The sequence below is a fragment of the Rhinopithecus roxellana genome, chromosome 14, assembly GCF_007565055.1.
Source record: "Rhinopithecus roxellana isolate Shanxi Qingling chromosome 14, ASM756505v1, whole genome shotgun sequence".
Classification (NCBI taxonomy): Eukaryota; Metazoa; Chordata; class Mammalia; order Primates; family Cercopithecidae; genus Rhinopithecus; species Rhinopithecus roxellana.
The window spans coordinates 89,070,083-89,081,389 of NC_044562.1; the positions used below are offsets into that span (position 1 = coordinate 89,070,083).

The 11,307-nt window shown below is 45.9% G+C and overlaps 1 non-coding gene across 1 annotated transcript; it reads left to right on the forward strand.

The window, feature by feature from the left end:
* The first annotated feature begins 4,873 nt into the window (after positions 1-4,873).
* Positions 4,874-4,984, forward strand: LOC115893321. Its single transcript, XR_004053338.1, has one exon. It is a non-coding gene; the product is annotated as a U6 spliceosomal RNA (small nuclear RNA).
* The last annotated feature ends 6,323 nt before the right edge of the window (positions 4,985-11,307 follow it).

Here is an 11,307-nt window from a genome sequence, read left to right on the forward strand (position 1 = left end):
TGCGGCTGGAGCATCCTGAGCTCTGGCTGGCCTAAGCCTGCAGGGGCCGCCATCCAGCCTCCCAGGAGAATCCCAGGTTAGCATCTCAGACTCATGGAGGAAGTTTCCTTCCTGTCTGGCCTAAAATCTTGGCTTTGCTCAATGTTCACATCCCGTAGGTCCTGCCCACCCTCTTCCCCTTATGCATTGACCAATGACTACAGGGTCGTGAAGGGTAAAGGCCTGGATAGTTCTGGGGGTGCTGAGTTCCCACAGCAATACAGAGAAGAAAAGACCAAGTGAGATGTTCATCATGACCAGAAGACCTAGGCAATACTTTCGTGACGGATCGGGTCTCAGTAGCCCAGACTGGGGAAGGCAGTGGGATGAGGAAGGGTGTCTTTGAGCCAGGCAGCAGGGGTGTGGAGGGGGAGAGCCTGGCCTGCCCAGCAAATTGCCCACCTACTGTGTACCAGCTGCTCTGTGTCCAGCTCGTTATTTACCCCCACCTCTACAGAGCAGGAAGCCAAGAGCTCAGAAACCCTTGCTGAGTGCCCCATAGCAGCAGAAGGTAAACCTGAGCTGCAGACCACATAGGCCACGTCCCCCGGTCAGCCTCAGACCCCGGCCAGCAGCCCTAGGATCTGGAGCCTGGATACTGGCACAGGAGCAGGGGACTGACTCCATTTGCTTTTGCCTGGGCATCCATTCCACATCATTCAGTCGCCTTCAAACAGCAGCACCTGGCTCTGCCCAGCAGAGCGGCTGTCACTGCTATTTTAGAGGCAATCATATATTTTTAATAACCAGCAAAATCTCCCTGTGAGAAGGGAGGGAGAGTTGAAATTACAGCCAAGCAATTTGCATTGCGAATCAAGTTATCCTCCCTCCTGCCCTCCAAGAATATGCAGAAATAAATGCCTCCTAATGAACCCTGGGGGGCTAAGGCTTTGATATGAATTCTGCTGTAGGCGTAAAGAGTTCTAGCCAGACTGAGACCCAGCATGAAGTTGAAGCAGGAGAGCCAGGGCCATTCCCTTCAGCACAAGGGAGAAAGGAAATTGGATTATATTGCTAGCAGTTGGGGTTTTTCTATCACTTAGAACCACAGATGAGAGCTCACCTCCTTCAGATGGGGGGAATTAGATTTAGCCCTATTTAACCAGTGGGTTCTTCACCCCACTCCATCCTCTCCACCCTGGCTCATAAGTCCTCCAGCCCCATCCAGACTCCCTGGGTCTACCAGGAGCATCAAAGCCTTTGTCTTTTCCAGGACTTAAGAAGACCTATGAAAGATAGATGGATGGATGGACGGACAGACAGACGGACAGACAACCTTTCTATCTGAAGTCAGGTAACCTTTCCTTCTGGCTGCCACTGGGAAAACACCAGCTTCTCTGTCCACCCCCATAGCCTCCAAGGTCTGTGTTTACTCAGTACAGGAAGGTGTGCATGTTGCAAGCACGCCTTTGTAGGAATGAGCCATATGGGGGTTGGCCTGTCAGCCAAGTGGCTGGGTAGAGTGCGTGGTATGGATCTGAGGGTATGTGCATGTGATATTTATGTGGGCTTGAGAGCATGTGGTAATAATGGTTCATGGGGACTTGTGAAAGAGGGGGTGGGAAGCCTGTTCGCTGCCCGCCTTGGGCAATGCATAGAAATGGGCACCAGCCCGGCGTGGACAAAGGGACTTTGCAGGAGATCTCCAGCTCCCTGTTGCTCTCACCTTTCCTCAGAACTACAGACACATCCTACTGATCAGGATTTCTCCTTCTTCTCTGCTGGTCCTGCTTGAAAGGGGCCTGGAAGCTCAGCAAACCTCTTGGCGTGAAATGAGATCTTGCGTGCAGAGACAGGGTCTCTCAGTGATTGAGCAAGTGGGGTGTCCATCAGACAATCCCATTTCAAAGCCCAGATCCACCAGTTGGGATAAGTAAAACGGGTTCCTCTATCCTTCTACTTCCTCATTTATAAAATGGGGATAGTAAAAAAGAAATCCTATTGGGTTGTGGTAAATACTTATTAATAAATGTGAGTCACTTTTGGAGTGAGTGGATTAGTAACTGCTCAACACTTTAGGATCCCATTATTGCAACTGGCATTGGAGCAAGATGATTTAGCCTTTTGAAGGCTTTCTGAGGGACAGTGGGTGGAGGCCTGTGGGTTAGGGCCATCCCCAAGGGAATCATTGAATCCATGGTACAAGGAAGGTCTCTGCTGATAAGGGTGCTTTCAGTATTTCTTTGTCGGTGATGGCACAGTATACATAAGTTTGAGGAAATTGTCTACATTAAGATGCCCCTGGGAAATAAAAAGAGAGAAAGGGGAAACTATTATGGATTAAAACAAAAAGACACATAAGAGTCATATTAGTCAAATGCAGTTGGGAACACTGATTGGATCTTGACTTAAATGAATAAAATATAAAAATATATTTGTGGGACAATCAAGAAAATCTGGACATTGAGTAGATATTAGATCATGTTAAAGAATTATTGCTGGCCAGGCATAGTAGCTCACGCCTGTAATTCCAGCACTTTGGGAGGCCAATGCGGGTGGATCACTTGAGGTCAGGAGTTTGAGACCAGCCTGGCCAATGTGATGAAACTCTGTCTCTATAAAGAATTTAAATAAATAAAAAATTAGTAAAAAATTAAAAAGGAAAGAACTACTGTTAATATTTTTAGCTGTGACAGTGGTATTGTGGTTATGTTAAAAGACCAGATGGTCTTTATCTCTTAGAAAATATACTGAAATATCCAGGCTTGGTGGCTCCAGGGCTTGGTGGCTCATGCCTATAATACCAGCACTTTGGGAGGCCGAGGCAGGCAGATCACTAGGTCAGGAGATCGAGACCATCCTGGCTAACACGGTGAAACCTTGTCTCTACTAAAAATATAAAAAATTAGCCGGGCGTGGTGGCAGGCGCCTGTAGTCCCAGCTACTCGGGAGGCTGAGGCAGGAGAATGGCGTGAAGCCGGGAGGCGGAGGTTGTGGTGAGCGAGACTCCATCTCAAAAAAAAAAAAAGAAAAGAAAATATACTGAAATAGGCCGGGCGCGGTGGCTCAAGCCTGTAATCCCAGCATTTTGGGAGGCCGAGACGGGTGGATCACGAGGTCAGGAGATCGAGACCATCCCGGCTAACACGGTGAAACCCCGTCTCTACTAAAAATACAAAAAACTAGCCGGGCAAGGTGGCGGGCGCCTGTAGTCCCAGCTACTCAGGAGGCTGAGGCAGGAGAATGGCGTAAACCCGGGAGGCGGAGCTTGCAGTGAGCTGAGATCCAGCCACCGCACTCCAGCCTGGGCGACAGAGCGAGGCTCCGTCTCAACAAAAAAAAAAAAAAAGAAAAAAAAAAGAAAATATACTGAAATAGTCGTGAATAAAAGAATACGATATTTTGGGTTTAATTTAAAAGAATCTAGCTAGTGGGGGTGGTTTGGAAGCAGGGAGAAGCAGATGAAACAAGATTGGCAAAGGGATGGTTCAAGAGGTTTCATTGTATTGTTTTCTCTAATTTTGTGTATTTGGCCATTTCCATAATTAAAATATTGGAAAAAAAAAAAAAAGCCCCCTCTGGATCTGCCCCTTGGAGGGTGGCTTCTGCCCTCTTACAATGTCACCAGAGCAGCATGATTCACTTAGGCCCTTGGACCCACAGGGAGGGCCAAGGCTCAGTGGTGCTTTCTAAGCCCTATAAATCAACAAGCACAGCTAAAGCCATTTAGTAGGAAGCTTGTTAATAAGAAAAATATGGTTTAAATGGGTCATTTTATTGGAGAGAGGGAGCAGAAGATGATGGAGAACAGGGCCCCCCTGGCAAGAAGGAGGTTTGTAAGTAGTGCCAAGCTCTCCCTCACAGGCAAGTATTAGATTGCGTTAACTCTATCATGCCTCAAACCTTTTCCAGGAGGATGGGGAACCCAAGATGGTAGCAACAGAAGGGGGAATGGGCCCAGAGAATGTGCAGAGGAGAGCGCCCCTTGGGTTATCCACCCACCAGAGATGTGTGGGTCCTTCAAGGGGCAGCTGGGAATTTTCAGATTCTAGGAAGACCACAACTGGGCTGGAGCATGGATTCTCATGTGTGACCCAGGGCACAGAACTGAAGGGAGAAAGTCAGCTTGAAGTTTTCAAGAAGGGTAATGAGCCGTAGAGATAAGAAAGACCTCTAGAGAGGTGGGACTTCAAAGGAAAAGAACCTAAAAGGGAGCCTGAGGAATCAATAATGCAGTCAAACCAAGGTAAGGACAACTGTGCTTGAAATGCACTGGAAAGTGTTTTTGATGGTAGTTGCCTTGGAGGATCAAGACTTAGCTTCCTTAGCCCAAGGACTAAGAAGGTCCAAGCACCTGAGTTTAGAGCTTGGGTAATGACAGACTAAGGGGTAATGACAGACTAAGGCAATGAGGCTGAACTGATCTGATTTCCCATTGACGAGGACCACTGCATGGGTCACAGGAAGAATAACACTGAACTTTTAGTCAAAAGACCCAAGTTCCAGTAGGCTTTCCATTTCCTAATGAGGAAACTGAGCAATCAATCCCTTGAACTTTCATCCTGCGTTTCCCCATTGACTTATAGGATGAACGATACCTATTTCACAGGCTTCCTGTCAGAGCCGTATTTGTGCAATAAAAAGTGCCTAGGATTTGGAGTCAAGGTGTCATGGAGCCTTAAGCATGAAGCTAACCATCACCCTGTGATTTCAAGCCACCAGTCAATGCCTCTGAGCCTCTGTTTCTCATCTGAAAAACAAGAGAGGAATACCAGCCTACACGAAGAAGTAGAGAGAAAATGTAAGTAATCAGCTTAGCATAGTACCTGGCACATGGTAAATACCCAATAATTGTAGGAATTAGTATTAGTGATATAAAATATAAGAATAAGGAGTGCTTGCTTCAGCAGCACTTATGCTAAAAACAATTGGAATGGTACAGAGAAGATTCACATGACCCCCGTGTGAGGATGACATGCAAATTCACGAAGCATTTCTTTTTTTTTTTTAAGAAAGAACATTAAATGAGGTTAAATGTGGGAAGTCACTAAGAATGGCACAGAGAAAGTACCATGGGTGAGGGAAGGAAGTTCAGATAGTCCCAGACTTCTGGTTAAAACGGTGCCTTCCTCAACTTAGCATTTACCGTTTGTACTTTTTCTCTCTTCACTTTGGGGACAGGGACTGCCTAGTTTTAACGCAGGCACTCCTATGTTTTGACATGCAATAGACATGGTAGTGTCTAGTAGATCAATAAAGACTGTTGGTTGACTAAGATCTTTCTCCACAGGGACAAATGTACAGAAACTACGTTATGGGTATGATCCAAGACTTAGGAGAAGAGAAAGGGGGATTAGAAGTTGAGAAAATAAAGGCAGAATACAGTTGATTGCTTTCTTTTCTTTTTTTTTTTTTTTTTTTTGAGACAGTTTCACTGTGTCACCCACACTAGAGTGCAGTGACACGATCTTGGCTCACTGCAACCTCCACCTCCTGGGCTCAAGCGATTCTCCAGCCTCAGCCTCCCAAGTAGCTGGGACTACAGGTGAGCACCACCATACCCGTCTAATTTTTTGTATTTTTGCCGAGACAGGGTTTCACTATGTTGCCCAGGCTTGTCTCGAACTCCTGGGCTCAAGTGATCTGCCTGCCTCCGTCTCCCCAAAGTGCTGAGATTACAGGTGTGAGCCACCGTGCTCAGCCTGGTTGTTTTTGTTTTTGTTTTCATCTTGTGTTTAACTGGGTAGCTTCAGAAAAGTTTTTAACATGAACAGTGATTTGTAGGTCAAGAATCTTAGCACAGAAGAAAAAAAAAAAAGAGAGAGAGCTTTTTGCATTGTTAATACATGGATCTTTAAATATGGGCATGCAGACAGTCTTCCTTCCCAGGGTTTGTACCTTGTGGTTGCTGAGGAGACAATTATGACATTACCTTTGCTAAATTAAACCTAATCCACTTCACCCACATTTGTTCTCAGTTCCTGCCACACGGAAAACCCCTCCCTCCCCTGGCCCAGCCTGCACCCTGGCTGGTCCCCAACCCTCCCACAGAGCAGGAGGTGACCCCAGCTGGGTCTTGGGATGTTTTCCTTCCTGTCTGCCCCATTGGTCCCCGTATGGTAGACGCCCGGGGTGTGAAACTGCACACCTACAAAGTTGGCCTTCTGGTTTGGGAGGCCTGAAGAGGAAACCAATGGCCCCTCCATTTCCTGTGGATGAAGGATTATGTGATTGAAACAAATCACCCCTCATTCTTCTTCCCAAGTCACACATGCCCAGTGGCTGAGATTTAAATGAGCATGAGACATCAAATCAAGGCGGGGCTGAGACTCCGGAGTTTAAAGAGACGCGTGTGGCCTTCCAGGATGCTTGTTCATCTCCTTCCAGCCCCATCCCCTTCTCTAGTGAAGGGAGGGGGCCAGTGCCATCTCCTTGTGCAGAAAGGGTGAATTCTACCACCCCCACTTGCTCTTGTTCCTGTACCTTTTCTTCTACTTTCTTCTCTCTTGCAGGCTGATGAAAAGCTCTTTGAGTCTCAAAGGGCTTGTGTCACATAAGCTTGGTCTTGCCGGCTGCTGCCAGGCAGAGAATATACATGGAATTAACATGGCACTGTCTACAGCCATACCACCCTGAACACACCCAATCTCGTCTGAATTAACATGGCACCACAGGCCAGGGTGCCCGGAAGGGCCTGGAGGGAGGGCTTTTGACATGGAGATGAGTGCCACTTGGCTCCTTCTGTAACTAATCACCACTGTTGTTGAAATATTACTATTTCTGTTACAACCACTTATGCCTTAAATGAGTAACAGGCACTTTGGGGTAACATCAAATACAGGATGGTCATTTCTCATTTGGGATCTCCCAAGCCTCCCAGTGAAGAGCCAGGGAACCCCAATTTGATTGCTGTTGAGTGAGTTGGAGCAGTGCCAGGAACCACTTGACTCCTGTTTAAACCAGGGCTTCCCTGATGATGGTTTTGGAGTATCGAACCTGGAAGGAGATCTATAGGGAAGTGAATGCAAAGGAGTCCTAGAGTCACCCAGTCTGAGTCCTAGTTTCAGCCCTCACTAGCTATGTGACCTCGGACCATTACTTGCCCTCTCTGAGCTCCTTTCCTTAAAGAAATGAATATACTACTAATATCACTAATACTATTGGGGTTGTCGTGAGAGTTCAAGGTAACAGAGACAGGCAGTTAGCACAGTGCTGGCACCCAGCAGGGGCTCCAGAATGCAAGCTGTTATTACGGTTTTGTTGATCTTGGTGTCTGACACCCTTCATAGACCCCCACTCCACACACACACCACACAGACATACCCATGTCCTTAGCAAAATAACTTAGCTTATGATTTACACCTCTCTCCACTGGCACTGGATCCTAGGAAACCCATAACAATGACAATGACCAACACTGCATTTCCCTTTCTGTTTTATAAAGCACATTCAACATCCACACTCTGCTATTTAACACAGACCCACCTTGAGGGGTATATTGTGCATCCTTAAATTCTTTTTTACAGAAGAGAAAGTTAAGAGGTCAAGCAAGGTATCTGGAGTCACATAATTCACAAATGGCAAATCTGGGGCCAAAACTTGGTACCTTTTTTCCACTCCAAACTGCCTGTTGGCCCAGCATTCCCCAAAAACATGCCCCAAGGGCCTGTCTATTTGCTAGGGAATTAACTTACTTATTGGTGAGAATGTAGAGACAGCTGTCAGAGGTTCACCCATTGCAGGTAAAGTATTTGTATTTTGATGGCCGTCTTCTATTTGCTAGGCCTTGATCCAAAGGATTCACTGTAATGGGCATTTTCGAGTCTTGTGCAGGAAATTACATTAACCCAGTGGGTGACTGTCTTTTTCCTTCAATGTATAAAATTTGTCACACACATTGAGGCTATGGCCACAGGAAATAAAGGGGAGACATCACAAAATTGTAAAGTGGTCAGCAATCTTTAACTCAGTAGGGTGTAGCCCAGCCACTGGACCATTGCCTCCTAGACTTAACCCCCTTGTCTCACCCAGCTGGACTCAGCCACCGCACTCTGGGCCAAGTGGGGAACCAGTTTAACCTTCTGGGCTGAGCTGAGGGAAGAGTGAGCTTTTCAGTGACATCCATATCTCCTTTGATCTTAAGAACATCCTATGAGGTTGTGTGCAGTAGGTACAATTTTCCCTTACATCAAGGAGGAGGTTACAAAGGCTTAAATGAGGTGCCCAAGATCCCAGGCCAGCATGCAGTGGTGTCCAGACCAATCTCATCCTTTCCAAGTGGTGCCTCTTCTACTCTTTCCTGCACACTTCCTGGGTAGTAAATGAGAAAACCACAAGTTTATCCTCCCAGGAGGCTGGCCAAGCCTTGTCTCTACAGATGGAACAGTGAATCAGGGAGACTGGTAGAACCCACAGAGACCACCCTGTTCACCACCACATTGCATTTAGCTGCAGACTCTGGAACTCCACTATGATGTGGGTTTGGAGAGGGCCCAGAGACAAACCTCTCCCAAAATGGAGCTAAGTAGGGAGAAGAGGAGGTCAGGGGTTGACCTTTTTATATTCTCTAAGAATGTGAAGGATTAACTGTGGCTGCCATTTTTCCCTAGGACAAGGCAACAGATTATGGTTTAAATCATAGCAACAAGATTCAGAATAGACATTAGAAGGAGGTTTCTGGTCATAAAGCCCACAAAAAGCTGCAGTAGATTTACAGCAGAGGAGAGAAAGCTACTACTTTGGAGATTTATAGGGATAAGGTTAGCTGTTGAGTAAGATAGCAAAACTCATCATGGAGAAGAGGATATTCAAGTCTAGGATTACTAGACTTCTCTGAGTCTTTAGGCTAAAAACTGCCAGATGATACTATATAAATAGAAGGTGTAACTACACTTATTTTTAATTGAATAATCACTGTTTCTAATTTGGGATTATTTCAACAATGCGTCTTCTTGTATTTTTATTTTGACTCTCTAGGGGAAACTTGAAGTTTCCTGGTAATTTATCATTTTAACCGCAGTTTTCCTGAGGCAGTAAGTTTATATGGGAAAATAGTTCACTCTGAATCTTCAAAATTTTTTTCTATGGTATAATTTGCCATCACACTAAACACACGTGTCATTATCTCATAAGCTCATAATTGCTGACTCCTCTAACCCTGACATCTCCAGAACAGGTAGTTCCCCAAAAGAACACATCATTGCAATGCCAATACAAAATGCCCCTGTATGTCAGGGTGAGAAGTCAACATTGTTTTGAAAAGGAACTGCCACCCAGGGATAGAGGAATCAAGACTGCTGTGCGACTCCAGTCCCTGACGCTTTCTCCTTGGATTGGAAAGTCCTGTCCATAGATGCAGATGAGGGTGCTGACTTGTTCCCAGAGGGCACATGCGCCACAGCCTTTCTGGCAGGTGAGGGGTTGATGCAGATCCAGACACACCCCTGCCCTCTCTCCCTTGTGTTTATGAGATGCCTTCCAGAGGACTGAGCAGAGTCTGGGAGGCTAAATCATCAGCCGGCAGGGGTAAACCTGTGGCTAATTTATTCTGAGCTAGCTAGACAGCATGAAACTAACTGAATCATCCATGGTGACTACATTACAGAATAGGACAACACTTTCCAACATTCCTCACATCATGGCACACAGAGAAAATAATACAACATAAGACACCCTAGGACAAACAAATGAAGTTGTTTGCAACTAACCAAGTGGCTCCAGCCACTCCAGGCCTTGCCTGGACAGCCAGTGGCTGAAGGGCTAATATTGTGTGCCATTTATTGGGAGGTCTAGTGTAGAGCAAAATGGTTAGGGCAGAGTAGTGCCAGGTGGGAGAGGGCTCTGAAGATAGATGGCTTGGATTTGAGTCCTGGCTCTGTCACTTATGACCTTGGATGAGATCCTTAATCTCTCCTTGCCTCAGTTTCTTCCAGATGTAATGGGCTTAGTAACAGGACCTACTTCAAGGGCCTGTTCTGAGGATTAAGTGAGTTAATCCATGTCAAGTGCTCAGAAGAGTGTCTGGCACAGAACAAACACTGAGTAAATGCTAACTGCTGCTCTTACTGCTATATCGGCTCCAGAGACCCAGGGCTGGCTTTCCAGCAGGGAAGCACAGGCACAAATGGAATAACGCTCCAAATCCAATTAGAAGTCATAGTCAGATGATTCATTGCTTTCCCCAAATCTGTGCCTCTTCCGTTCTCTTCTCTCACCCCCTTTCTTTCCTCCCTTTCCTAATGTTGCTGTGGATGCCTCAGAAGCAGTAGTAAAAGAGGAAAGAGAGTTGACCTGGGAGTGGGAATGCACATCCCAATTCTAGTTCTTTCACTCTCTAGTGGGCTGCTGCCGGGTAAGTCACCTCCCTCTCTGCCCCTCCAGCTCCTCATGGGTTCAGTGGTTGACCAGATGACTGCAAAGGTCTTTTTCTGCTTTGATGTGTCATGGTTGGTACAGAATTGTATGCTATGGAGTGCATGTGTGCCTGTGTGTGTGTGTGTGTGTGTGTGTGTGTGCATGTGTGTGTAAGGGGGGTACAGGGAGGGCTATGTCTGGTGCCTGAAACTGCAGCACTGATGTCCAGGATGATTAATACAAAACAAGTTAATGTTTTCTATGCATCAAAACTCTCCAACACATCCCCACCTGCACTCAGAACACACCTTCAATTTGCCAACATTGCCCTCCAATTGCTGCATTCTAAACTGGAGCCTTTTCTACCTAAAGAATAAATCCATAAATATGTCTCCTAGGTAACATCTTGTTAACCCCATTACTCAAAGCTCTTGAAAATAATAAAACTGCATTTCTTTATTAAAATATGAATTCAAACATTTCACTTAGGCATCACACCCAATTAGCCTGAATTAGTAAAGTATGTACACATTTCTGCACACATGAGGACATTGGATAAACATATACGGACTTATATTTATCCATAGAAAATGCATGTTTTAAAAAGGCATTTCCCAGCATCTGCGGTTATTTTTTCCTAACTCGATTTTATGTAGAGGTAGTTATAACATGTTCATCCTTCCTGTTATTAAAAATTAATACTTTAGCCCAAATAGTCATGAATAACAGCCAGAGCAACATCTCAATTTTCATCCTGATCCTGACAAGAACTACCTCCCACCTCCCTGGTGTGAGAATTTTCTCCCCTTTTCTTTCTCCCCCACCCTCTAGAAAGGATGCTCCTCTGAAGCCATTTCTCACACTCCCTGGAAGCCAGCTGTCCTGCTCTTGCAAACTCACGCAAGAATGTCCTGGTACAGCGAGGAAGAGGCTCGGGCAGAGCTGGGTAGCCTGAAGGATTTGGCAGAACATAGC